This window comes from Tasmannia lanceolata, unplaced genomic scaffold, assembly GCF_043159265.1.
Source record: "Tasmannia lanceolata isolate RefF3 unplaced genomic scaffold, GAP_Taslan_0.1 ptg000012l, whole genome shotgun sequence".
NCBI lineage: Eukaryota > Viridiplantae > Streptophyta > Magnoliopsida > Canellales > Winteraceae > Tasmannia > Tasmannia lanceolata.
In genome coordinates, this window is record NW_027518689.1 from 56,860,817 (window position 1) to 56,871,158 (window position 10,342).

The window sequence follows — 10,342 nt, forward strand, 5'->3', positions numbered from 1 at the left end:
GTGTCTTATCATTTGTATTGAAGACCCCCGCTTTGGGTATATGGTTAGACCTTTTTTAGATATCTTTTTTTTTTTTTTGAATTAGCAAACACGGTTATTTCCTATGAAACATGCATTTTATTTTTAGGAACATTCAATCAATCGTTTGATCTTGCAATGCGTTTACTCATTTAGGACAGTACATTTACCTAGTTAGTTACTCAGTTAGAGAAGAAGCATTTATCTAGTCAGAAACAAATATTTATTCAAATTGGACACTAGATTTACTTAGTTAGGAAGATGCATTTACTGAGTTAGGCAAATGCATATTTTTAAATGGCTAAATGCTACTTTTCTATTTGTATAAAATCTTATTCTGCTATTGGGTAAATGCTTATTTTCTACCTGTGTAAATGCTACTTCTTGATTGCGTAAATGCTTCTTCCTAATTGGTCATATGGATGTTAGGAACAACAATTACCCATTAGTAAATAACATCTTTGTAGTTAGAAATAAAAAATCTTATCAGTTAGAAATAAGATTTTACTCGGTTAGAAAATCGGTACCTACCCGGATAAGAACATACATTTATCTAACGGGGCAAATACATCTTCGTAACCGAGTAAATGCTTCTTTTTTAATTGGATAAATATTTGTTTTCTAACTGGGCAAATCCTACTTCCTAATTAGGTAAATGCATATTTCTAGTTAACTAAATGCGAAGTTATAAGATCTTATTGACAGTAATAATTACATTTTATTTTATAATGGCACATGAATTTTTTTTTTAAATCTTTTTACATTCAAAATGAAACAATTTTCATATACATTTATCAAGAACCTGAAAGAATTATAACAACTAACATAAAAAAATACAGTTTCTAATACATTCAATGTTCATATCATCACAACACAATAAACATGTACTGACCTATTAAGATCATCAGAATCTGAGAACATCAATGAAAAAAAATGAAAATATTTTTTAAATACAAACAAGGCATAGTTAAGCTGATTCTAAAGCAAAAGAGAAAAAATTGATTTATAATGTCAAGCAATTTGAATTTAATCCAAAAGATGAATAAAAGGAACAATTCCTGAAACAAATCACTCAACGAATTTTATAGCATTATGAATAAAATGAACTGTGAATACCAATTTAAACTAAAATCACATACCAAACATTATTCATTCTAAGAGAAACTCATCCAAATAAAGTCCAAACATTAAAATCACCAAAACATGTTTAAAGAGATGAGGAAATGGATCTTACCTTAGCAATTTAGCTTTCCTCTTGATATTCTAGCTTTGATCTTGTCTTTTCCCTCTTCAAAATTCGAGACTCTCAATAAAAGATAATCAGCAGCTTAGAAACTAGATTAAAAGCTTGGACTAGCTGGATCTATGAAATGCATATATAGATCAGAGATGTAGATGACCAGATCTAGAGTTTAGTGCTAAAAAAATTTCAAGAGCTAAAATCCCCTTGATGAGATAACAGATGAGTGTAATGGTGATAAACCTAGCTAATGAAGAAAAATGAAGCAATTTGGGAAGGAAAACGAGGCCGGTCGGAGCTTGGCCGGAGCATGATCAGAGAAGAAGGTAAAGATAGGGTTAGGGTTCGAAGGAGTTTTTTCCTCTCACTCTCTACAGCTCTCTGATCGAATGAAAACCCTAGAAACGATGAAGATCCCCTAAATGAGCTACTTTATCTCCTATTTACAGATATTAGATAAGTTTTACCCCCCAAATGCTCCTTGGGAGAGTCCTATTTCAAAAATAATTTCACTATCATATAGAGTATAATGTAGAGTATCCTTAAGGTATCTCATCAGTCTCATAAGGGCATTCCAGTGCTCATGGCCAGGATTATTAGTGAAACGACTCAGCATGCATACTGTAAAGGCTATGTTTGGTCTAGTGCAATTCATCGCATACATGAGACTACCAGTCAATTTAGAATAATCCAACTGATTCACGCTTGTTCCTTCATTAGGTCTCAGCTTTTTGGTACAATCAAATGGTGTCTCAATCGGTTTGCAATCATTGTATCCCCATATGGAAAGTAGTTTCTCAATGTAATGAGCTCGGCTAAGAGTTATCTATTACCTACTAAAACTTACTTTCGTACCAAGAATGGTGTCTACCACACCAAGATCTTTCATGTCGAATTCTTTAGCCGATGTTGATTTCACGTCACTCACTACAGAGAGATTGGAACCAAGAATCAACATGTCGTATACATACAAACAAATAATTGCAACCTTATTCGACACATAACGAAAGTAAAGGCATTTATCTGAGTGACTAGTCTGAAAACCAAAGTTCTAAGGTGTAATGCTTCAAGATTGTTAGGTCAAGCAAGGATTGCTTGAAGCATTACACTTTAGGTATCTAGATTGGAATACCTAGACAGCTGCCTCCAGCCCTTATATATATATATATATATATATATATATATATATATATATATATATATATATATATATATATACACACACACACACACACACACACACACACACACTAGGGTTATTGACTGGTTAATGGACTCTAGCCCAATGTAGGCCCACTACACCGGTCCATTATCTTATTGGGCTTATATTAACATATCTAGGGTTATACTATATACCCAACAATTTCTAGGGTTTCTTGAAAAGCTACGAAATCACCCTTTTACCCTTTTACCCTTCTCCGGCCTTTGTCTTTTTAGGTGCCACTTATCGGCTTCTGATTAGATGCCAAAATTTACTCCCAACAGATAGGATCTTGGACGCGAAGGTTCTTCACTGACAATTCTAGGCTTTGGTAGGGTTACAATGGTAATTGTTAAGTCTTCTCATGACATAGAGAAAATAGACGGTCTTGTAATGGTTCTTTATGGGCTGTTTGGATGAAAATAGCTTGGATGAAGGTTCTTTGCGAGAGAGAGAGAGAGAGAGAGAGAGAGAGAGAGAGAGAGATGATTTTCACTTTTTCAGTGTGTCAATTGCCTGTGATAAAATATTCGGTAGTTTCCGAAACTTTATGTATTTAGTTGGTAAAAAACTACTATTAATATGATTCTTGATTAATAAACTATGAGACTAGTCCCACTCGTGATTTCCTTTTACAATTATTTTGAACGATGAGACCACCACTCATTATTGGAATAGCTGATGCAAGTGGTGTTATTTTAAATGATTAAATCCTACATGATTGGAGTAGTTGATGCAAGTAGGGGTGGCAAAATTGGCCGAACCGAACCGAACCAAGCCGAAACCGAACCGAAAATTCGGTTTCGGTTTCGGTTTGGTTAAACCAAACCGATTCAAATTTCGGTTTGGTTCGGTTAGGGGATCAAACCGAACCGAAACCGAATATTTGTAATTATTATGAGTAAGGGGTGGCAAAATTGGCGGAACCGAACCGAAACCGAACCGAAAATTCAGTTTTGGTTCGGTTTTGGTTTGGTAAAACCAAACCGATTCAAATTTCGGTTCGGTTCGATTTGGGGGTCAAACCGAACCGAAACCGAACCATTGCCACCCCTAGATGCAAGTGGTGACGTCCGTTAAACTTGTGGATTAGCCATAAACGGCAATTGAACAATTCAAAGCATCTAATTGAACAATGTCTATTATATTTTTTACATTTGTATGTGGGTTTGCATTCCACTTGTGACATGTAACAATGTTCCATTAGTTTTGTCCTTTGTTTTTTTTGTTCGCTTCATTTATGTTGGACGGTAGACAGTTTACCAAATATGTGATTTTTCTATTGATCTACTGCATTAAATTCTTGATTGTTTAAATATTATTTTTATTGGTCTACTAAGAATCTTTGTTAACTGACTAAAAGTGTTCTTAATTTGTCCAAAATCAGTGACTTGTTTAGTTGGTAAGCATTGACTGAGATTTTCACACTGCCTGTTGGGGCAGATTTTATTATTCCAACCTCTAGTTGTGTTTTTTGTTGGCTTCTTTTTCTTTTTTCTTTTGTTTCTCTATGTTAATTCTTAGTTTTCTATCCTATGATAGATGATGAAGTAACTAATGCTAAAGTTGTTAGAAAAGTCTTCAGGGTGGCCTACATTTTCCCTTGAATCGGTGGTTTTTTTAAAATGGGGCTTAAGATTGAATTTAAGGAAATGTTATATGCACTACTGTATTTTGATGATCGGACTCCTCACTTTATTAAAAGTACGGTATGGCCCGCAACATAGGATGATCCAAACCGTCCATTAGATGGGCCACAGCCTAAATAGGTTGTGCCCCAAAAATTATTTCCATAGGTTGATCCTAATCCTCTGATCTATAGAGGGTTAAGATCAACCCTCTACATTCAGATCGGAGAGTTAGGTTCAACCTATGGAAGTGATTTTTGGTGCAACCCCTAAATAGGCTGTGGCCCATCTAATGGACGGTTTGGATCATCCTATGGTGTGGGCATTTAATTAAGTGAGGAGTGCGATCATCAAAATACAGTAGTGCTGATAACATTTCCCTGAATTTAATCTAACAAAGTTACCTATATATTTAATTCCCCCAAGAATTTCACTCTCTTGGCTACTGTTTTTCTTCCCATCTCTTTGTACCAACTTCAAATTATACACGAACTCTATCTTTTTATTTCCTTTTCCCTTCTTTAATGGTATGGTACTCTGGTAACTTTGTGTTCTTTCACAAGTTACATCTAATTATCTTTTGCTCACCTCTTTTTGAAAGCATATCGATCTATTAGTTAAAAAAAGAGAAAAAAGTTCAGAACCATCACCCCAAAAATCAGCCGACCAGTTGTTTCGTACTCTAGATATTGTCCTTCTTCACCTTTTTCTCAAAACCGCTAGCAAAAGTTTCTGCACTACTCTTTATTTTTTTGTTTTCTTCTATGATTGGGCCATGTGTGTGTGTGTTTTTTTTTAATAGGTAAGCTGGGGTTTGGCAAGAACCCTACCAGTGTATTAATTAAAGAAAGACATTACATTGGAGCATAAGGATCCCAAGGAGTCGGTTTGTACAATATCACAGAGGGTGATTGGGTCGTGTTGGTTGTACAAAGGTTAATATAGGGTTCATTATGTTAGTATCGTTCAATTAGAGCAATTTTTTTTAAAGCATTGGTGAAATCCAAGGTGAAACACACAGACAGACCATAGTTAGCACAACGTGATTTGAAGAAAAAACGGAAAGGAACACATTCAGGTTTAAAAACCGTAGTAAAAACTGCCAATTAAACGGGAACACAAAAAATGTGACTATATGCCTTAAATTTTGTCATTTACTAATAGGGGAGTGATAAATCGACTCCCCATGTGTCTTTCTCTCTCCTCCAGGTTAGAGAGAGAAAGAGGAGAGAGATAGACACATGGGGAGTCAATCTATCCATTTGGGGAGTCGATTTATCACTGCCCTTACTAATATTGTGGGGGTAAAGTTGGAATGTTTAAACACATTTGACAAGCTTAAAATGTATTTAAACTTTTTCCTCAAATTTTTTTTATTGTAACCGTTTTACACGGAGTAGTAGTAAACGACAACCCTACAAAACTTGTTTTATAAAAGAAACCACGTTTAAAACGGTGAAACTACGTTTGAAACAGTGTTTTGTAAATATGAGATAGAAAGTCCAAATATTTAGGAGTTAGTACGTTCACTTGCCCAGCACACCTCATGTGAACTTACATGATGTGCGGAAGGTGTAATAGTACGCCCACTTGCCAATCATATTAACATGACACTGACACGATTGGTGCCTTTAGTGCTGTCTGTCAATTGCATCAAAGCGCGTCAACATGATTGCCACTTTGGCATAGCGTGAGTCTAATTTTAGGGACTTTCATAAATATAAGGACGGTTCTAAATTCACCCCCAGTAGGCTGTATTCACCCCTGTACCGGTTACAACTTACAAATGGGTGCAACTTGGGTCGGGTCGGGTTGAGCTCTAGCTAAAAGTGAATTGGAATCAACCCGAACCCAACCCCAACCCCGACCCAATCTTAAGGTAAAAGCTCAACCCAAATTCCCAAAAATCGACCCAAGTTGCAACCGAAGCCACCTCCAGTACAACACTTGTACAACACTACCTACCCACTTCTCTCTGTGGCCCACATTACATCATAAAAGTGTATTTTTTTAAAATAAAATCACTTGGCCCCACCTGATTTAAAGATCCAAACCGTTCATTTAATGGGCCCCAATGTAAATAGGCCTTGCACATAAGATCATCTCCATAGGATTATCCAAACCCTCAGTACAACCACTTCTATAGATCGGAGTGTTAAGATCATCATATGGAGATTATTTTCAGGGAAAGGCCTATTTACATGGTTTGGATATTGGAATAAGGACAGCAATGAATTTTCTAATAAATATGTGTTGTATGGTGTATGTACTGAGCTACACGTATATTTTGAAAGTGAGTGGGGCCCAACTTGTTCAAAGATCTAAACAATTCAGTTGGTAGGCCCTAATAGAAAAATGTTGAACCAAGAAAATCATCCCCATGGAATGATCTACCTCTTTGATCAATACAGATTTCTGTATGATGTAGTTTCTCTATAGAGTAGAGCCGTAGAGGGTTAGGATCATCCAATGGAGCTAATTTTTGGGGCACAATCTAGTAACATTAAGGTCCAACCAGTGAATAATTTGGATCTTGGAACAAGGTGGGCTTCATTATATTTTTCAAATTATATGCTCATCGACAAACATGCACAACATATTGGGGCCCAATTCACCTATGTGCATACAATATAACATGTATTTTTAGAAAATTCACCACTTTGTTCAAAGATTTAAATTGTTCATTTGTTGAGCTTCAATGTAAATAGGTTGTGCCCCAAAAATCATTCCAATGATCCTAAACCTCCATCGAATACGACGAGACCGTATATGCATCTCCATGGATCGAAGAGTTAGGATCATCATAGGGAGATGCTTTTTGGGGCAAGGCCTATTTACGTTGGGTCGCAACAAATGAATGGTTTGTGATGGGGTATGAAAAGTAACCCCCAATCCAATGCCGACACGTGGCCCAGAGGATGGCCCATAACAAACTGACATCTGCCCCAAGGGCAAAGAGTTAATCTCATAGGGAGAGATGAAGTTGGGCCACTCACAGGCCGACACCTGTCCCTGGGGGGGGGCAGGTAACCTAATACTCAAAGCCCTCACTATAAATAGCTTTCACAATTGCCAAGAGAGGGATCAAATCCCGGCTCCGTTTGGTTGCCAGTTAAATTTTTGTCCCAGGAAGAGTTAGTTAAATTTTGGTCCCATCCCATGTTTGGTTGCCTTTTAGCACTAGGTTTTTTTTAATCCCACTCTTGTAATGATTGCTTGTGTGGTGAATTTTTTAATCCCACTTTTGTAATGATTGCCTTTTCATCCCATCCCAAAATAACCCCAGGAACAAAAATAAACTCAGGAACCAAAAATAAGCTTGAGAAGAATTTTTTTCTACCCCACAGTTCAAGCAACCAAACAAAGGTTTTTTTTTTCCCACCATATATAATCCGGTCAACCAAACATGGGATTTTTATTTTACCAGGATACTTCTAGGACTTTTTTTCCCCACCTATCTCCCAGGGTATTTTTTCTCCCACATAACTCCCAGGAACAAAAAAAACCCGGCAACCAAACAGAGAATCCATAGCTTTGGTTTTTTCCTTTTCTGTGCCCATTACTGACTTGACTGTCGAAGGACCCATCTGGAGCTACGACTCCGGGTTGGTCTTCTGAGCGGATGCTTCCTTGCGCAGGACACAGTTCCTTAGCCAGTTCGGACAACAAGAACTCACCAGATCAGCTTTTTCATCACTGCCGCATCTGTTACCGATTTTGAAAGTAACAGATTGGCGCCATTCGTGGGACTCTGAACTAAAAGTCATTCTAGGTCTCAAGAAAAATGACAGGGCGGAGGACTATTTGGATACCCCGTGCGCAGGCGGCCAGGCCCGAGACGCACCGCATGACTAGAAGTGAACGAATCGCCTCACAGGTCGTGGTTCCTTTGGCAGCTACAGAACAAAGCCCGGCTCACTCGGAGCATCTGAATCCTGCTCCCACCCCCGAACAAATCCAAAATCTTTTCAACAAATGACAACCCTTGTTGATCAGTACAAAACATGATCCAACAAGCGCCTTAGTAGCATTTCCCAGAAGTCTCCTAACTCGTATAGGAAAGGGTGAGCCCGTCGAAGGGAAGAACCTATACCTCCCCGCCGTGATCATACCCATCACTCCTCAAGGTGAGTCCATCACTCCCGAACAAGGCATGCACAAACAGAGCCCCATCACTGTCACCGGTTGCGGTCTCGTTCAATGCAAAGACACCGAGCCAGGGGGATCATGCACAGCAGGAGAAATCTCGGCATCGTCGAAGGAGCACAGAAAGTCATTCCGACTCAGCCGTGAGTCCTACTGTGGAGGAGAGGAACAGATCGGCGGGCCGAGTAGAAAAAAGGGCTGACCTGATGTTACGAAGGATTGAGGAGATAGACCACCGAATCAAAGAACTGACGAAATATCATGGTCGGCCTACCTCAAAGACATTCTCAAGTAGACCGCCCTTCACAGATGATGTACTACGTGCACCAGCACCCAAAGGGTTCAAGATGCCACCGGTCCCGCAATATGATGGAACCATTGATCCCGTGGACCATTTGAAGACATTCAAAACTATGATGCTCCTCCACGGTGCTTCTGATGGGTTCCTTTGCAGGGCCTTCCCAACCACTCTAACAGGAGCATCCAGAGATTGGTACTCACGAATTAAACCAAACTCCATCGACAATTTTGAAGATTTCGGAGATGATCTGGTCTTACACTTCATGAGTAGTCAAAGGCCAAGAAAAACAGCAGCGCCGTTAATGGCCTTGAGACAGGAAGACAACGAACCTCTGAAGGCATTCGTGAGCCGTTTCAATAGAGAGGCTCTTCAGGTGCCGAACTTAGATCCCTCTACTGCCAGGAATGCACTCCTCGCAGGTGTCAGGTCTAACGATTTTCGACGATCAGTAGCTTGCCGAAATCCGCAATCGCTGACGGATCTAATGGCTGGGGCTGAAGAGTACATATCCGTGGAGGAGACACTGGCTGTCCTGGACCTGAACCGGAGGAGAACCTCTGAAGAAGAAAAGAACCCTACAAAGCAGCGTAGGGACGATAAAACTCCAAGGAGCGAAAGGAGCCCCCCAGAGGAAATAGGATAGTTACACTCCCCTTAACACTTCTCGAAGACGCATACTGGCTGCGATAAAGGAAGAAGACTTCGTGAGATGGCCGGCCAAAATGATCTCGAAGGGAAATAAGAGAGACAAGTCGAAGTACTGCCGGTTCCATAGGGACCATGGGCATGACACCGATGAGTGTAGGCATCGTAAAGAAGAAATAGAACTATTAATTAAGAGGGGTTACCTCAAGAAGTATGTAGAGCACGGCGGCGACAGAAGAGAGCACAGGGACAGGAGCCCTTAGGACAGAAACAGCCCGCGGCTGCCACAGTTGCCTCCGGTGCGCCATGAATCCATTGCCCCTCTCAGCCCGCGCTTGGAAATGCAGCAATCCCAACCTACGGGGGTCATAAATGCGATCATTGGTGGACTAGCAGCGGGGGGAACCTCCTCGGCAGCCCGTAAAGCTTATGCCCGCCAAGTCAATGCCATCCATACCTGCAACAAGAAGATGAAAATGGGAAACAATATCTCGTTCTCGGACGCAGACCTTGATAACTTAATACTTCCCCATGACGACGCCTTGATCATCACCATGCTCGTCGCCAATTGGGAGTTGAAGAAGATCCTGATAGACAACGGGAGCTCCGCAGATGTTCTATATTATCACGCCTTCAAACAGATGCTGATAAGAGACGACCGCCTAAAGCCTGCGAACTTTGATTTGTTCGGATTCTCTGGAGAAGTAGTCAAGGTCGAAGGGCAGATCGAACTCCCCGTTCTTGTGGGAGAACCACCTCACCAGGCCTTCGTAATGGTCAATTTCATAGTAGTGAAGGCCACTTCGGCATATAACGCTATCCTGGGAAGACCCGAACAAAACCGCCTCCGAGCCATTGCTTCATCTTATCACCTAAAAATGAAGTTTCTAACACCGAACGACTTAGGAGAAACCAAAGGAGACCAACCGCAATCAAGAGAGTGCTACGCGATGGCACTAAAGGGGAAGAGCACATCAGAGGCACTACCGATTGAGTTGCTCGATCTAAGAGATGAGGCCCAAATAATTGCAAAACAGCTTGCTGAAGACCTTGTCTCCATTCCCTTGTATGATGATAGTGAGGAAAAGCTGGTCAGAATCGGTACATCTTTAAACGGTAGCATTCAGGAAGAGCTCATCCAGTTTTTGAGAAAGAACGCAGAT